At 41.8% G+C, this 18,909-nt stretch overlaps 1 protein-coding gene and 1 non-coding gene across 11 annotated transcripts in view; one reads left to right on the top strand and one right to left on the bottom strand.

Annotated features, from left to right (window-relative positions):
* LOC120894890 (protein dead ringer-like) overlaps positions 1 to 18,909 on the top strand; it is a 105,485-nt gene that overhangs the window by 7,213 nt on the left and 79,363 nt on the right. The gene's annotated exons all lie outside the window — the stretch shown is intronic.
* On the bottom strand, positions 12,912 to 12,984 carry Trnak-cuu. The gene has a single exon. It is a non-coding gene; the product is annotated as a tRNA-Lys (tRNA).

Below are 18,909 nucleotides of genomic sequence, written 5' to 3'. Positions count from 1 at the left end.
AAGTAGTGCAGAGTGCACCGGATAAGGAAAAGGGAGCCGTTATCGCCCGCGTGACCGAGACGGTTGGCCCAAGACGAGACGATAGGGGTGAGCGTATAGATTGGTCAAAAAAACGCAATCTACGCCCTTCTTGGAACAGTTTTTTTTGTGTTGTTGCTGGAGCCGCCAAACCGAAGACGAAAGTGTAGACGAAAATGAAAAGGGAAAAACAAACTCCTCAACGAGGAAAACGCGTCCGAGGCTGGTTGTGTGGAAGGGAAAAAACGACGGTCTGCATCGGATTCGAAATGCCAATCCAAGGCCTGCTGGGATTTTGTTTGCGTTTTACACTGCCTAGTCGTCCCTCCCTCTTGTATCTAGTGCCAGACCTTCTTCCTCCTCTGGCAGTGGTGGTGGTGGTTCGGTTTGTACGAGCTCCAGTGCGTGTTTGCCTGTTCTGCACGGGGTGTACACAATATCCGCGGTAATTAATTCAAAACAATTATCCAGCAATTAATACAAATTAACGTTTGTGGCTGTGGGAAGAGAGAGAGAGAAAGAGAGAGCGAGAGGACGGTAGGGGGAGGGGGGGTGGATAGAAGCTGCCAATACGGTAATAATAAAAACAAAGGTAACGAAATGATTACAACCATTTGCGACCATGGCTGCCAGTTTGCAATGGCGCCGGTCTCTTATGCTGTGGTCGCGTATCCAGCGCGAATGAAAAACGCTAGTCTTGCGCTGTGGTAGTGCGGTAGTGTGATGTTTTTTTTGTTCGCCCTCCCCCCCGCCCCCCCTCTTTCGCCGTTGTTTACCCGAGCGATGGCAATTATCATCGCACAGGTTTTCTGTGCGCGGAGTTGGGAGTTGGGTTGGCGTACGCGTACGGCTCTAGTTATGCTTTCCCGACCAGTTTTGGATCCTTCGACAGGTGCTGAAGTTGCTGTGGTTGTTGGGCGGATGGTTGTGAGGTGACGAGGGAAATTGAAGTAAAAATAATCATACTTAAGCCGTGATGGGTGCGCACACCTGACTGATAAGAGATTGGTGGGTGTGCGTGCCTATCTGCGACTGTGATTGTAGAGTTGAGTGAATTTTCTTTCGAACGCTATCATCGACGGATGTGTAATTTTCGCTGTTCTAATTAATAATCATTTTCGCAATTTAGTGAGCAAAATAAAAAAAACAAATCATGCATCATTTTTGAATTTTTGGACTAGTTGAGCGATGAGTATGTTATAATTGAATTAAGCTCTGCCATCATACTTTTTTTTGCTGTACCAAATTTTAAAATACATCAAGACATTGTTCAAGGCAAGTCTTCTTCTTCTTTGGCTCAACAACCTTTGTCGGTCAAGGCCTGCCTGTACCTCTTGTGGGCTTGGTTTTCAGTGACTAATTGATTTCCCCCCATAGCAGGATAGTCAATCCTACGTTTGGAGGCACGGTCTATTTGGGGATTGAACCCCATGACGGGCATGTTGTTAAGTCGTACGAGTAGACGACTGTACTACGGGACCGGCAAGGCAAGTACTTAAATTAAAAATTGAACAAATACTTTGACTTCAACGTTGAAGTGTATAAATTACTATTTTACGTGAAGATTTCATAAATCAGTTAGATTACAGTTTTGAAAATTTATTGATGATTACAATCATACAATTGTACAAACAAAACTTTGCCGGACTTTGCCGACCGCTGGTCTAACGCTATTTTTTATATGATGAACTTGCATGAAGCGCAAGAAGTATTAAATGCAGTGGCGACCACCTAAAATCGGACACCTTATGTTTTCCCATATTTTCTGACTTTGAGGCACCCTGAATAGTTCTTTAGACCACTTATCGGAAAAATTTATTAGTACGTCTTTGAGAACACTCTACAGCTATGCTCAGGCAAAAAATCGTACCGATATCTTGAAAAATCCATGAAAACTATGCATAAATGTAAGAAAAGGTATGGAATTCAAGCGGTCGACCGAAAATCAGACAGTCTCAATTTCTAAGCAAAATGACCACGTAGCTTGTTAACATTGGCCAAAATGGTTCTAAAATCGTTTAATCAATCGATCAATTAATTGGTTCGAGAGGTCAATCGATAAAGCATGGCTCCAAATTCAGTTAATATTAGAAAATATAAGGTGTCCGACTTTAAGTGACCGCCACTGTATGTACTTACAATATGAAATCTGTTTCTTTACGTTACGTTACGAGTTAATTGAGAATTATTATCTTTAATTAATTCTTTGGTATACACATTTTTTCATTTCCGTTTTATTTAAGTAGTATCGATCAAGAATTAAAAAGTATCGAAATGATAGGTAAAAATCAGCATCCCTAACAGCTTGCCATACTATCGCGGCCTAGTGCTACAGCAAAATCTACACCGCACACAGTAGATAAACATGTAAAACCTCTAACAGGATTGTGCATAAAGGCAAATACGTGTTTCAACACAGCGAAGTGCAATAAATAACGTAGAAAATTAGCAAATAACTCAATACCGAGTGTATTTTCACGATGGAACAAACAACAACACAACAAAAAAACACAGACCCTGCTCACTACAATGTGTAAACCGTTACCGATAGTTTAAGCTAACGTCGTGGTTTCACAATCTCTGCACCGATCGGCCATTTGCAGCCCCCGGTACCACCTTCTCCTCTACCCATTGCCCACCCCATTTCCCCAGAGGATGCCCATACTCCATGGCACCTTCCGCGATTGGGGCCTTTTATTTTGTTTTTTGCTTCTGCCAGCGTTTGCTACCGGCAGCCATCCCTGGGTATGACACCGCGCGGCCTTAGCGAAGACAAACCGTTTAAAGTTAATCGCTCACTCGCTCGTAGACGGAAGTGATTGTAGCTAATTGATACGCCGGAGAAATTAGCATCATTTTATGATGGCAACCATCATCGGCAGGCCGGGGCGCCTGTCTCGCGCGTCAGCAGCCAACGGGAAATTGGGCCTCAGCGTGTGACACTCTGATGGTGGTGGTGCGGTAGTGGTTTTGCCTATACTATTTTGTCTTAGACGTTACCTGCCTTGACGTGTGTACGGTTTGATGTCCGTTTTTATCTACTTTACCTTTTCCCCACCTGACTCAGTAAGAGTTGATTGATTGATACTGTTTGACCTATGTTCGCTATTATGTTTTTGTATTGTAATACGTTTTATCGCACCTAAGCTAGATTATCCTTTCCTTGGTTTTGATGTCGGTGAAGTTTTAAATAAAAAAGCCTTATGTGTACTAAAATTGCGAATACTTTAATTGATCGCCAACTGCAGTCAACTGCACTAAACATGAATGAATGATACAGAAGGCAGGATAGCAGGAAGATAATTATTGGCGCAAACCGAACGCAACCACTGTGTGTGTGTGTGTGAAACCATCGGTTCGGACGGAAAAGTGGAGTACCGCGGGAAGCAAAACGCAAAATGGGACGATGGCTGCTGGATTAATATTCCTCTCATCAGCATATCTTGGGAGCGGTGGAAACCGATCAACGTCGGAAATGGCCTGTTGTGGATGGCGGGGGCCGCCCGATGAGCTGGGCGAAAGGGAACGGCGAATGACCACTTCGCGTAATTACCCTTGAGAAAGAGCGTTGGTAATTATCGATCGGTTACATATTCGAAGCCACTTCCATTGGCTTCCATTGGCCGGGCCCGCCTGCCTGCCTGCCGGAATCGAAATTGGAACAGGTCACAAACCAACGCTCCGGTGCGTACACAGGTGCGCACACGCAGCTAAGCAATGAACGCACGAGACGCGAGAGTTGCGGCCAAAGAGCGTGCGTGCATTCTGCAGCAGACAGCAGCCGCCTGCCCGTTGGTTTGCCAATTGCGACTTATCAAAGCGAACGCGATGGGCTTGGGCGACTCGTGGACGGGTGAGACTCAAGGACTGTGAAGGATTTCGTTACGTTTGGAACACTCGGAAAAATCTTTTTTTCCCACCGTAGGGCGGTGGAATTTCCATTGCGCGGTGGTCCAGCTCGGTCGGTTGGTTGGTTTTTTTTCACACGCCCTGCATTTTCTCACCAATCTTACCAGCAGTGGCCCAACCGGCACCAATCAAGGCTGGTTATCGGACGGCGATCGCCTGTCTGGAAGCTGCCGTTGGACAATCGCAAATTGAGGACACTTTTCTGGTCGGCTTTTTCGTGCCGGCGAAATTGTACCCGCCATATATTCAGAGCCAGTGTAGATGCAGGTCTGGTGACAAATTCGTTCAACCATTTATCTGTCGGTGGAAGTTTGTTAGTAGGGTTACGTTTCCACAGGCGGGTGGTGGCCGTGGTTTATGGTGGCTGAAAACGGACGATGTGGTGAAATGACCGGCTGCAAATGGGCAAAAAAGATGTGGGACAAATTTAAAATGGCTGGGAACTGGAAGAACGTGTTAGTTTATTTAAATAGGCGTGAAGAAAACCAGTAGTAGCAGTAACTAAATTTATGCAACTTTATGACATTCACAATTTGTTTAATACATTTTTGAGAAATATTAAGCATTAAGTGTAAAAGTTAGGCAAAGATTTTTAAGATTAATGGATAGAAACGGATAGCCCAAAACTTAGTAACTAAGAAAATAACTAAGCCATGAAGTTTAAGATTGAAAATATTAGTACACAGTACAGTATTAGTAGTATAAATTAATGTACACTTTGTTAAAAAAAAACATTACACCGTATTCCTTTGAATTACGAACCCTAAGGCATTTTTGTCATTTAATATGTTCTTACTCATTAAATTTTAATTGACCAAACCGCTGTATGCGGTTCACTTTACTTACTTACTTGTTTTCTTCCTTACTTTACTTTCTATATTTTAGAAAAAAAAGATTTATATATTCGAAACATTGCAAATAATCATAAAATTGCAAGGATATTTTGATTAATGTTCCAGATAGTTTCAAGTTCATGTCTCAAATAACGGACGTTTTGATTCGAAATCAGGACAGCCTCAAAATATTAACTTTAATCCTATAAACATATATTTAAAGTAATTTAATCACAATTTACTTCATCTGACCGAAATTTAAAACAAGATAAAAAATGTTGCTTCGGATTCCTGACAGAATGAAAAACAGGGTTTAAAGAAATACATAGTATATTATGATAAAACACTGTTGTTATCAGGTTGACAATGGATTCCGGTTATACAATGGATTCCGATACACTTCAATGTATCTGGACAAAATTAATAAGAGTTATAGACGATATTACACTGGTGTAGGTTTGAAGCAAAACTGCTAGGAATGCCTGTGGTGGTGAACTGACCGATAGAAAATATTTATTTACTGTAGCATTAGGGCCTATTAGGGGTCAGATACATTTTTAAATTATTCTAGTACATCATGGTAATTATTACAAATTTAAAAACGGTATGGCCAAGGTCAGGGATATGAAGAAATTCTATAAAAACATGCCAAATGTTCGGAATTTGAAGCTGTCCATAATTTGAATCATAACGGTAACTACCAAATTCTATTTAAGTAAAAAAACCCGCCTTGGTTGTGTTTGTTTTCTGTTGATTTACTTGTGTTATTTTAATTATTTATGATTCTTATTTTCCAGCTTGTGCAGTTACTCTGTTTCATTGCAATACTTTTGTACATTCACGACAAACATTTTCAAAATCAAACTGGTTCTCAGCATCCCTTTATGCTCCTCATTTTACGACAATTATTTAAAATTGTAATGGCATTGAATGTCATGGTAAATGTCAACTTTTACGATCCATCCTCACCCTAACACCACAATCCAATCCCACCATTTCCCCCACCCGCCCTTTCGAAAGACGATGACGAATATTGTGGTTTTTCACTTCAATTAGATAAACCGATTGGAGCGGTTTTGTGGGCGATCGTATCGTTCGTGGTTTGTGTGGTGAAAATCGGTTGGTCCCTTGCGTAACGCCCAATGCCATCCCATTGCCACCTGGCCTTTGTTGCTGTGAGCCATTTTCATCTGCCCAACCTCATCACGATCATCATCACCATCATGTGCACCATCACCATGCTCCGAAAATGCCTCCACCGTTTAGCACTCGGTACCGGTGGATTGGGGGCGCCAAGCAGAGAGCATTCAGCGTCTGATGATCGATTGCTAATAGAATTCGAACCTCAAGTAGATGCTTGACGCGCTGATGAATCGTTCGGTTTGGTTAACAATGATGTGGTTGGCTGCGCGTTCCGGGGATGCGATGAAATGGTGGGAAAGTACCGACCGTCGAGCAAAGAGACCCGATTCAATTAGGAAATTTCACATCCCAATGAGTTTGTGGGGAGCTCAACTACTACTACTACTGCTACTACAGCGTGATGATTGTAGTGAAGAAGCGAAGAAAGAGCAAAGTTTAGGCAAAGGCGGCCCAATGGCGGTTGTTGCAGACACACTCATTTAGGTCACACTATCGATATGAATGTTGAAAGCTTTTTATCTTTTTTAATGCCATAGAAAATTGAAACATTTTCATATACAGAATATTAAAATTAAACAATATTTGAGGCTTGATCTTGCAAAACTTGTGAAATAATTGTTTTATTTCGCATTAGAAGCTTCAAGCACTTTTGTACGTGAGTCGTATTTTATGGCTGTAGATATTAAATTATAATCTTTCAACTTTACTGCCCCTTGTTTCCACCGACCAGCGTTACATGGAGTGCGTTAGGCAGAGTGCGGAGAGAATGGACGCATGTGGAAATCGGGGGAAAAAATTAGCAAAATGAAAATTAAAACTGCAAAAGCCAACGGCCTGTAATTGTTCTCTACCCTGTTCTGCCGTTTACGAGCGCTAAAGGGTGGTCAAAAGGTTCCTGAGTCCTAGTAGCACGGCTTTAACCGGGTGACCCAATGGGAGGGGGGCGGAGAAGGCAGGAACGGAGGCACCTTACCACCGGAAATGGTCGGAAATTAAAAATGAGTGCCGCTTCGGGTCGCGGAATTAAAGGCATTCCATCGATTTTCCCCGCTCACACATCCCCCCAGTACGAGCTCCACCGTTTTAATCAGCCGACCGATACCTTTCTGCGTGCGTTTTTGCTCACAGTGGTGCAGTGTGCATACGTCTGTGAGTGTGTCTGTGTGTCTGCCAGGAGCCGTAAAAAGCCGCATTTATCAGTGGAAAAGCAACGGTGGAGAAATTGAACAGCTTTGTGTGCAGCTTGAGCGAGTGTAGGAAAGGGCAAGCAACAATCGTCCTTTTTCCCGCCAGCCAGAGCACAGAGCGGTTGCGTTTGTATGCGCACAGCACCGGTGTGGCAAGCTGCAACGAACGGCCGATGATTGCAGCCGCTCCCTTAGCCCCTTCCATTCTTCTGCCATCCAGCTTGCCGTCAGCGACCGGTGAAACAGCACCGTGTGCCGTGCAAAGTGAAGAAGGGCAGGCAATAAAAATTAAATTACAAATAGGCGTGGTCTATCAATGAGAAGTGCAGGGGATGCATTTACCATGCATAATGGGGTGGGGGGGGGGGAGAGGTGGTTATAAACAACAGGGGAAGAAAACAGGCGAGTGAGAAGGAGATATAATAGCAGTGAGAGAGAACGATAGCGAGCATACTGCGGGCATACCACTTTAGTTTTATTACAATTTTACACCCTGGCAACCCTGGCCAGTGGACAGCCGGGAGGTTTCGATCGTCCCGGATCGCTGTTGCGAAGTTATCCAGCCAAAGACATCCTCACAATCTCCATCTCCACACACACACAGACGCATACCTAATACGCACTTCGCTGTGTGGCGACTAGCGAGAGGAGAAACTTTTATCGCCCCATCCGCGTCAAACACAAAGATGCATGATAATGCGTTGAAGCATTCATTAAAATTCGCAAACCTCTTGGTGGCACTCCGTTCCGTTCGTTCCTTTCGGCGGCTCGGCCAAGAGTTTATCGCGGAATTCGCTAGAATGGTGGCCATGTGTTACGTTTATCCAGTTTCTCGTGTTTGCCATTACATGAGCGCTGGTTTTAGTGCGATCCTCATTTAATCGCTTCTGGCCAATTACACAAAGGCACATTGTTTGGATTTGCTTTGTGCATCGAGCCGAACTGGGATGAACGAAAATCTCCAAATAATTGATTTCTGACCCTGAAGTTCTTGTCGTTTTCGTAGAATGATTATTTTCACATCCATGTTTGTTAAATCGTTACCAACCATTAGAAAAGTTTTTGTTTATGTTAAAATTCAAGCGTGTAAAACATTGCGAATGTGCTACTGTACCAAAGAATCACTTCGTGCTAGCAAATGGAAGCAATCGTGACCTAAGGCTGTCTTAATACTACTTCAATAACATTTGAGTATGAGACAAGTATGAGTGCTTAGGACCGACAGCTAACATTAAAGAGTTATATTTGCATCTTAAATGGAGCTTATCACCGTTATATATGAATTGAATGTGAGTGTTATTCTTAGTAGATATCCTCTGATCAGTGTTGTACCGGTGGGTAAATCTTTTCGCACGGTATTTATTTTTTGGGTTTTTACCCGGGTAAATATTGGGTATTTTCGTTTTAATAGAATTTTTGTCACTTTTATTAAAAATCTGTTGCAAAAGTTCATTTAAAACAAAATTTTCAATATACTTTACGCAGGTTAGGCAAATACATGGTCTCTTTACCTACATATTTAATACATTTAATGCTATTTCCAACGTGGCTAGATTTAACACCTTTATTTTCCCATTGAAGATGTCGTGCAATCAGATCTTGGTTTGTAAAAATTTTGTTCAATGTTTTCAAAAGAACGATCGAAAGTTCATTTAAAACAAAATTATCAATATACTTTTACGCAGGTTCAATGTTTTCAAAAAAAATTAAATCCATCAGATCAAGGTACGTAACCAGGATGTGGTAAAAAATTGAACTCAAACGAGTTAAAAACGAAATGGATAACTGTGGAATGATGTTTTAGCTAATTTGAGTAGCTGCACAACAAAAAACAATAAAGTTTATCCCGCTGATCGAGATGGCAAATTATCATGTTTGTCGCACAATTATGGTTTGAGCAATGACATTCCCCTTATATTGTTATATATGATCTTTTGTACTCATTCTTTGGCACTGTACCACTAAGGGGGCTGGCTTTCAGTGACTTATTGATTACCATAGCAGGACACAGTCAGTCCGACGATTAGAGGCACGGTCCATTCGGAGCATGAACCCATTACGGGCTTGTTGTTAAGTCGTATGATTATAGATGATGGTTTAACAAAATTATCAGTTTATCAAGATGAGCGGTCCATTCTAGAAAAATTAGGTCCAATTTACTTGGGAAAATACAAATATGCAATCACCCTTTTACGCCATGGAAAAAAAAACAATTTACTTGGGATTTTTTTATCATCAAAATTGAAAATACCAGATTTGGTACATCTCTGCCTCTGATAAGTCTAATCTACATCTAATCTGACATGCATATGACATGCAAAAATCTATGATGCACTGATTCGAAAATATCAAACGAACTCAAATTCGTCTAGCAGATTTATTATAAAATAAAAATAAAAATCACATTCAAAATAGTAATCTAAAAGATCGTCCTTCTTGATCCTATGTAGGGGTGGAGGTGGGACCATCATCATCACCCACGAGTGTTTCGATGCATAGTGGCTAGTATCAGTGTTTTTCCAATCATGAAAAATAAGTACCAACCACTGTCTGTATAAAGATGTAAAGTGATTTTAGTCCTCACCGACTCGTTAGTCACTGGAACCAACCACAGGCTGAAAAGTCCGTTGAAGTTGCTTTCATTGAAGGTTGTCTTAAAGCGTTATTTGAATCAGATTATTGAGTAGAGGTCAATTGATCGGAACCAGTGTAAAACTTTTAAATATTGTTATAAACCAATTCTAATAAACCAAAACTACTTATTTACTTATTTGCTTACTTACGAAGGGTGTCTTAAAAGGTTGTTTCATAAAATGCAATCGTGTATGCGCAGCTATGTCCGAATTGATTGTTCAATTTGTTTGTTTGTTGTTTAATCTGTTTCGATGGACCCAATTTGGTAGCATTATATGCTATTATAATTTTGTCTTGGTTAATAAGACTTATGTATTCCTTAATCACTTAGTGCACAATTTATATCAGCATCTCGTGTTTAGCAGTTTTATATCACAGGATATAAGTTTTTATCACTCAAATTAATGACTCAAGTGTTTACAAAACAAAGAAAATCCTACATTCACGTGTTCATACTGTAACTGTTTTCACAGCAATATCGGAGTTCAAATCCCCTTTAAAGCATGCAATTGCTTGGCATTTGATTGGTGATTATGTGCTCAGGAAACGTGACCAACGAACCGTGCCTAATTTTGGGTGCAATCATTACCGCAACCGTTACGGTCAGCTACTAAGTTTCTCAGGATCCCCCGTTTAGCGCTCGCTTCCATTTTAACATCGCCCCCTATGTGCCAACTGACTGCACTGATAACGCAAAGAACAAAAGAGAAAGGCTGGTTAGTTGACCAATTTTTATCTATTTTTGCTCAACTTGTTTTAAAATCTAATCGATTCCTATCGAGTATGGTGCTTCTCGCCTTTGCTCGCCCTAAACCCTGGTATTGAATTGCGCAAAATCGAGTGCTACTTTACCGAGCATCACAGGACGGTACCGCCCCATCGGCTGCATGCAACGGCTATGGTTTATTTACGTAAAAGGCACAACTTTGTAGGCGAGCGCAAGTATGTAGCGTAATTTTATGCACAAAAGGCGCACGATAGGGGCAGGACGACGTAGCGTTGCTCTGTTTGGAAATGTCGACCCATCGGGCAGCACGTTCAATACTGTAAAATCAATAAAAGTCCCCAGAAGGTTATATTCTGGAGATGAAATATTCATCGTTTTGTTTCGTGGTACAATTTCTAATTAATATTACATTACACATTAAAATGATTTTAAAACTTTACCACGCAAATGGTATAAACCAGCACATTGGCAGCAAAATGAAACGTAGTTTTAGTTTTATTTTACGCCAAGTTTGCGCTTAAAACTGAAGAAGAACGATATTAATTCCACACCATTGCATTTCGTATAAGTACATTTGCTTCATTCCTGTGCTATGACCATATTTCATCGAGTTCCAAAGCAGCTCATGTGAGCTCATAGCAAAACGTGAACACAACGTTGACCGGTTGGGCACGTTCCGAAGTACTTACGGGAACTGTACCATAGAATGAGTCTCTACTAATACCCAACCTTCCCCCAAGACACCCACTTCCACCCTGTGCGTTCCATTTAAATTAAAATCCATATGCAATATCGAATTTCCTTCGTTTATATTCACCACAATTTTTATATTGCTATCAACGTGGCCGACTGTCAACGTGAGCGGACCAGTGCAGCACCGAGTAGCGGCCAGGTGTACCGTCTCGGCGTAAAGACTAGCGTCTAGCGGGCTTCCTTCCAGGGAAGCCACGCAAGAATGCGCCTCTCAAGACACACTGTGTACGCCCGCCCTGGTGCCATGAGTAGTTGGTAAGCCAAACGAAGACGATTTGATTCCTCTTCGCAATAAACTGCAGTAGAAACAGTATCCTACTGGAACAGAAACGGAATGATATCATAACGAAAGTGTCTTGCCGGTCCCGGTTCCGAGCGGAAGGATTTGAAGGATTCAATTTCATACCGTACTTTGCCTTTAGCTCCGTACCAGTACGCCTGTCTGGCAGGTCAACGAACACGCTCGATGGGTATAAAGCAGATCGATACATAAATCATAATGTCATAATGTTGCCCGCACCTCGCCAATCCGGACCGCCTCCGCTAGCTGCTGCTGCTGCTGCTGTCCCAGTACAGTTTGCTTTAATTAAGTTGCTCGGCATTCGGAAAAATACCCGCACGAGCCACGAGTAGAAAAGTGCGCCTGTCCTGACGCACTGGAGGTGGGGGAAAAGTAGGCATATTAACATTGCCCCGGGGCCGCGTCCAGACAGTTGACAAGCGTGGTAAAATCGTCCGGTACGAATTATGAACGCCCGATCGGGGATGTAAAAATGGGTCGGATTCCATTTTTCACGCCTTGTTTCTGGGAAGCATTGCCGTGTTGTGCCCCTAATCGATCCACTACGAAATTTGGTAATTGTATGGGTTGCGGGTAGTAGAGCTAGCTGCTCGGTCCGGTTTGATTGACCCATGAACTGCGGTGCAAGGGCGAGATCGCGTGGGGAAGCCTTTCTGTGACAATTCAATTTTTGGTCGGTTTGCAATAACTTATCTAGGGGTACGTATTCTACCATATCCAGGGCTTGCAGATGATTGAGATCAGGGATATCTTCCTGCCAGGGTTCAAACATCGAGGATCGTTGGGATAGGCAATCAAGCCTTGCGGTAAACAGTATCGCTTTTCCCAAACAATGCGCCTTTTGCTGGTGTATAATTGAGAAATTGGGGTATGAAATGTCACCATGAAACGGAGAAGCTCGTTTGGCAAACATAACAAGACCCGCATTGCAATCAATGGTCAGTCAGTATCGTTTCTGATTCCTAACAAGCTTTGCGGGTTAGTGATATCAATTGGATGAATTATAATGGTTTGTTTAAGGATGGTTTTGATTTTCAAGGGTAAAGGAAGGAATTTGGTTTTTGGATTTGTCTTAATTAAACTTCATTTGAAAACAACCATTTTAATGTTTGTTTAATCAGTGTGGTTAAGTATGACGTAGCAACGTTAGAGGGGACAAATATGGTATCAAAATAGGATGTTTTTTACATCATCGTTAGTAGAAAGAAATTCAAATATTACAAATTCACATACATTTTACGTCATTAAGATTGTCAGATTCGGCCAGATACGGCCAGAACACTCTCGATCATAGGCGCAAGAAATGAATTAAAACCTCTCTTCGTAAATGTAATCCACCACATAGTCTGGATTAAAATTTTTTTGTGCAATAGACAACTAAAAATGTAAAAAAAAAACAAACTTTGCGCCCAACGTGGGGCTCGAACCCACGACCCTGAGATTAAGAGTCTCATGCTCTACCGACTGAGCTAGCCGGGCATCTGTTGGGAGGGGCGCCTATGATGATATCGCGTTCTATTTGTACAGGGTCTATTTTTGTACATCTATCGTGTGTTGTAATTCTATTGCATTCTGCGGAAATGGTAGTCGGAACAGCACATTCGCTGTTTCGAATTGTGACTCATTTGTTTTAGAAAGCTAACCGCGGAAGGATAATTGTTTTAAAAACCTTAGAAAATTTGTCTCATCTTCAATAACACCTTTCAAACAGCTCCAATAATCGGTGTTTATCATTTGATTAGTTAAATTTCTTTATTTAATACCGATTTGTTTCTCTCGCTGTCTTAAGACGAATAAAATAAGTCATAATGTATCATTTAGACTAACTGACAAAACGTGATTCTCTATCGAAGCACGACTTGAATGAAATGCAGTATAAAAAGAGTTATTTTCTAGACCTATGCTACACTAACAAGCTTAACGTGGTTCAACGCGCAATGCTGATCTGCCCGAGGTGTATGCAAATGAATGGAAGAAAGATAAAAAACACGATGCTCTTCTATAGACAAGTCATAATTATCGTTCATTAGCATGTGCTCCATGCACGAACATGAGCAGAGAGCCTCCTAGCCCTGTGCGAGGTGCCGAGAATTCTTTTAGCAAATCACGACCGCCTCTATGCCATAGCGTTGTTTGCATTAAAGCACCTAACACACTCCACACACCACTGTTCATCCGTGTGTGTGTTGGGAGCGGGATAAAATCTTCACATTACATTATCCTGATCATCATCATCATCGTTGTCCGTTTGATCAAGGAAACGGAAAGTTGTGTGTAGGAGCAGCAGAAAACGAATGAATGATAAATAAAAAAAAGCTGTACGCTTTGCGTGAATAAGCGAGCAAATATTGATTTTACCCTTACGAATGTATTTATCGTCCGTGCGCTCGCCGGGCCTGGACTGGGATGCATCGAGCGCAATACCGATGCAATACCATCCGGCCGGACGGAATGACCTCCGCCAGAAACCAACCGACCGGCTGCCGGGTAAAGTCGGACCAAAGTCACACATTGATATTAAAAGGCTCTTGACGGTTGGACGGGTTGGCCGCGGTGAGTCTCAACCCAACTTTCTTGTTTGTAATAATGCATTTCAATCCCGCCGTCCTCGTGCGCGCTTGTCTCGTGTCTGTGTGTTTTTTTCACGTCCGAGGATGCTTTATTGTTGTAAGCCATCGCTTGAAGCCCTACCGGCTGGCTGGAGGCTACTTCGTACGGTTGAACTATAAAGCTTTATATCGCACGTAATAAAGCAGGGTCTGCTGAGGTGTGGAAACGGATGAACCGGGGAGAGTCTTGGGACGGAAGAAGGCATGTTAATCTATGATGGACCACCTAGAAGCAGCAGTGCTCTGGCTGGAAGGATTCTCCAGACTAGATGGTAATACACATTGCAAATGGAAAGAACAACATCTGCAGTAATTTAGAATAAGCAGCGGCTACGATGTCCTAAGATGACTTCAGCTTGTCACAACACAATGGAGGACTGACGCGGGCCAAACATTTTTGCACACTGCACTATGCAACAAAGTAGCTTTCTTGAGTCGTACAGAGGGTTTAATATGTCCGTATGCATCTTTAATCAGTTTCACAAGCAAACGCAGGCAAGATGTTAAACATAGACCACCATATAAGAAGCAATGAAGAGGTGTATGTAGTAGAAGCATTTTTGTTAATATTAATTAACCTCTTCTTTTGCTTGATAAATCAACGGTCAAATTGGTTATATAAATAATGCGGTGATGACAATAAGACATGATGCCGGTTGTGTGTGTCATCAAGATGAATGGGAAGCACACGAGTTTGATGACAACACGTTTCTTTAAATAACAAAATTAATACATTCTCCGCAGAAATACCGGAGAGGTAAAGAATCCAAAATCAAAACCTATATTTTAAAAGCTGTAATTCCATTTTGAGTTGTTTAAATGAAACCTCGAACGCCTTACAAATGTACTGCCTTGTTTGGCGAACGAATCAATCACTCCACGTTCCGGCATCCGTCTCAAAAAATTGATATTTAAGACAAACCGAGAGATAAATGAAACTGTTTGTTATCTTATCCGTTCCTGAAATCCGATTTGTTTAAGCAATTAATGTATTTCTTACAAAATATTTGTTCAAGCGTGGAATTGAATCACTTTTTCGTTTCCCCCTATTGGACGGTAAAGTAGAGGAAATCTAAACGAGATATCCAAACAAGTGCGAAACACCAAACCGAACTATAAAACCAATAAACAGCGCCCCTGGCCCGGCACTCCTGCCGACGCTGCAGGAGGATTGGCGTCTTTGTTGGCGGGCTTTTATGTTGCCCTCTCGGTATTGCTAGGGGATCGGAATCTCCGGGGCATAAATAACACTTGTTGAACTGTTCGGGCTCTATCTTTTCTTCTAGGTCTAATATTTACATTATATTTTCGGAGCAGCCCGGAGATGATGTGAAGTGTCAATCCTTTCGTGATGTGTCCATTTTAACAAAAAAACGACATAAACGAACCATCCCTTGTGTCAGCTTTGTCGTTTCGGGATGGGCGGAACATTATTGATCAGTTAAACATAAAAAATCGTTGTTTTTTGGAACCGGTAACATTTACTGAACATTTTTGTTTTGTATTGCGATTAAAGTTGTAATTTTCCACATTTTCCACTTTTCAATAATTTTTGTCCACCTTCATAATGCATGGTTGTACCATCTTCAACATTCTTTGTTCATATTGCAAGTTTGTCATATTTCATCATACAATACACATGAGAGCGAAGAGTGATTGTACTTGTGTTGATTTTCAAATTTCCTGTTTCCTTCCCTTTGATGATGCACCATGATGTGCCGCGAGTCGGGATGCCATCGTACAGGGCGTGGGTTGATGCCGATGACACGAATCCGTTCAACGAAAGGCTTGTCTTGTGCTTTATTTCTTCCTCCTTTCCACGAAGATTACCCTCGGATCGGTTGGATAGGAGGAAGTAGTCTCGAATATTAAAGAAAGCGGATAGTGGAGAAGTGTTAAATGATCGACAAAGGGAAGGTGCACCGATTCGGGAGGGTAGAAAAAAGTATATCCAAGAAGAAAAATCAAAGCAAATTATGTCTCTTCCTCCCTCAGGGCTGGGGCGTTATTTGCTTAAGAAAAGAATTTCATTACAAAAACGGCCGTAAAAAATGTGTGTGCCTTAGAACGTTTGTAGCGTCGCGGAAGCTACAGAGCGCCTCCCAAAAGCTGACATTTCTTCCACGCTCTTCCAGGATCGAAGATCAATTTGCTTTCATATTGTAATGCTATGGAAATTTCACTGCTGCGGCTGCTGCTCACTGTTCTCGAGTGTTCCGACATTCGGATCGTGTGTTTGCGGTAACGTTTTACAAGCATTGTCCAATTGACTGTACCATTGTGGGGGTGTGTGTGTGTTTTTGAGCGTTTTTTACAATTATTATTCACCCTTCTTGGCCACTTCAACCCGTTTCCGATCACTAGCGAGTTTCTCGATCAATATCATCCCACCAATGGTGTATCTGGGGAAACGTGAATTTTTATTATCCCACTTCCGTTGTGGCGTCAGAAAGGGTTATTTTGAAGTGCGTCAAACACACAAATCCTCCCATCATCACAACCCGGGGAGGACGCTCCAACGTAAATGTTCGAATGCGGAACGGGGAGGTCGGAAAGTACAGATTCGGCTTCATTTAAATGTCTGTTAAATCAATAAATACAATGCGTCTTCTTTTAACGCCGCTTCCGCTAGATGGTACCAGTCCTCGGCTACGATGAGTCAGGCACGATAAGGTGTGACAGTAGAAGACAAAAAAACCATTGCATAGGGAAGAGAAAAGTCTCACTGCCCGCTATGTAATGAAACGGAGCATGTTGCTGATTTCGCTGTTCAAGGGACGCACCCATGTCCGGCAAAGCCCAGATTGGATACGTACGTGTTGCTTTGCGCCATCATCACAGGATTGTTGAGGTGTCGACTTGTGGGTCTGGACCGTTTTAATGATTTGGTGTGAAATAGGTTATGTTTGCGGTATTAATCATTGGCGAATAGTTTGTGTTCGAAGATAGGATGGTATTTTGTGTCGATATCGTTCAATAATTTGTTATTGTTTATGATAATGTCTTATCTTTCTAGCCATGCAAACCCTAAGAAAAAAAGCCGTTACTTCTGAATACAAAAAATCTTTTTAGCCTAACGAGTAGGCATCATATGCGAATATATCAACTCAATCATAAACTATTTCATTTAAGTATAACTTATTATACGTTACTCATTTCAGAGTTAGAGTTACTCATTTCGATTGCAATAGTCACTGGTCGATTCCGATACCTACGATTCATAGAAGTACTCACGTACAGCAGTTGACATAACCACCAATTTTTTAATGAGTCATTCTTGAGAACAATTATTCTTTTATCACACTATTTTTTCTAATCTCTAGCAACGCAAACAAATTCATTTTTATTTTTTATGTAAAATTTTTTCTTTGATACTTATAAAATGTGTCTGGTACAAAAATCAAAAATATAAGGCTTTAGTAAAATGATATATTTTTAAACATAGAGACGGTTTCGTCATGGGTTTAAGGCTAGAATGGAACGTCTCCCCTTAGCAAGGGCTGACTATCCGGCTGCGTGGTATTGTTGAATAAGTCTCGAAAGTCGCGATAGGTCTGCATGTCCGTGTAGGACGTTACACCAAATAGAAAATAATGCTTTGTGTATGAAATGATTTGAACGCGTGTGATTTTACATAACTTAAGACTGTCAAAGAGTATAAACTACCGCAAATCAAACAAGGAAAGTTAAAGCTGTTAAAAGAATTGAAACGCTGGTGGTGAACATTTTGCATAAGCAAGTGTATTTAAATTGCCATTACTTACTTACTTACTTACTTATTTATCTTAATTTATAAAATACATTTAAATACATTTAAAATACCTCAACACTGATCCCATCGCAATATAGCCCCGAAAAACTCTTAAACCAGCTCGACGAAACAGTTCTTTGTCACATCATAAAGCGAGAGCTAAAACAGCTTCATCAGCACGCCTCCTATTAACACTCTCGGCTGCTTGATCAAAAGCATCTTGTCATATCGTTCGGTCGCTGTCATCGCAACATTTTTTCCCCTCTTCTCCTTACTGAGCAATAAATTATTCAATTAGATTCCATCTGCACCGGGCGTCGAAAGGCGTCCGCGGGTTTCGTAAACAGCAACCTCCATCATCCGGCATGTCGCCGCACTATCAACAGAAACACGTTTCCTTGCAAATTAATATTGTGGTTTTTATTTATTCACCTCTTCACCTAGAGTCGCGCTTTGACCGCACATGACCCGCCGACGATCTAAAGCGATCCCAACCCCTCTCAAAACGACGGAACTCCCAAGGCAAGGGATGGGCATGGGGATGTAATAAAATTCTTAAATGATGCTGGGAATGTTTTCAAACGCCTAGTGTGTGTCGCTGTCTGTGGTGACACTCGCCGTACTTCCATGTGTGTGCCTTAGTGGGCCGTCTATCTGACGCTCGCCTCCACCCTGGCATTCCTCGTCCGGAATCAAAATGTTGTTAAGTGTTAAATAAATCGCTCCCACCTTGCCGCATGACGCTTTTCTTCCCCCCAGGCTGGGTACACGCATAAGAAGGTACACGCTTTCTCTCACACCTAATGCGAGTTTCCCTGCCTCGCAGCGTGCGCATCCGGCAGCGAAAGAAGGGAGCGTAAATATTACATCAATTTCATTAATTTGACAGTTTAATATCAGTCCAAATCCACTGGCTTATAAAAGTGGCTATAAAAGTGCTACCGACGCGTTGTATTTTATTTTTATCGGTCGGCAGTTTGTGGATCGGGCGCCCCCGTTCAGTGGGCACAAGGGTACGACGATCTGATTGGCTAGATATAGGAA

The sequence above is a fragment of the Anopheles arabiensis genome, chromosome 2, assembly GCF_016920715.1.
Source record: "Anopheles arabiensis isolate DONGOLA chromosome 2, AaraD3, whole genome shotgun sequence".
Classification (NCBI taxonomy): Eukaryota; Metazoa; Arthropoda; class Insecta; order Diptera; family Culicidae; genus Anopheles; species Anopheles arabiensis.
This window is presented reverse-complemented; position numbering and strand designations above follow the sequence as displayed.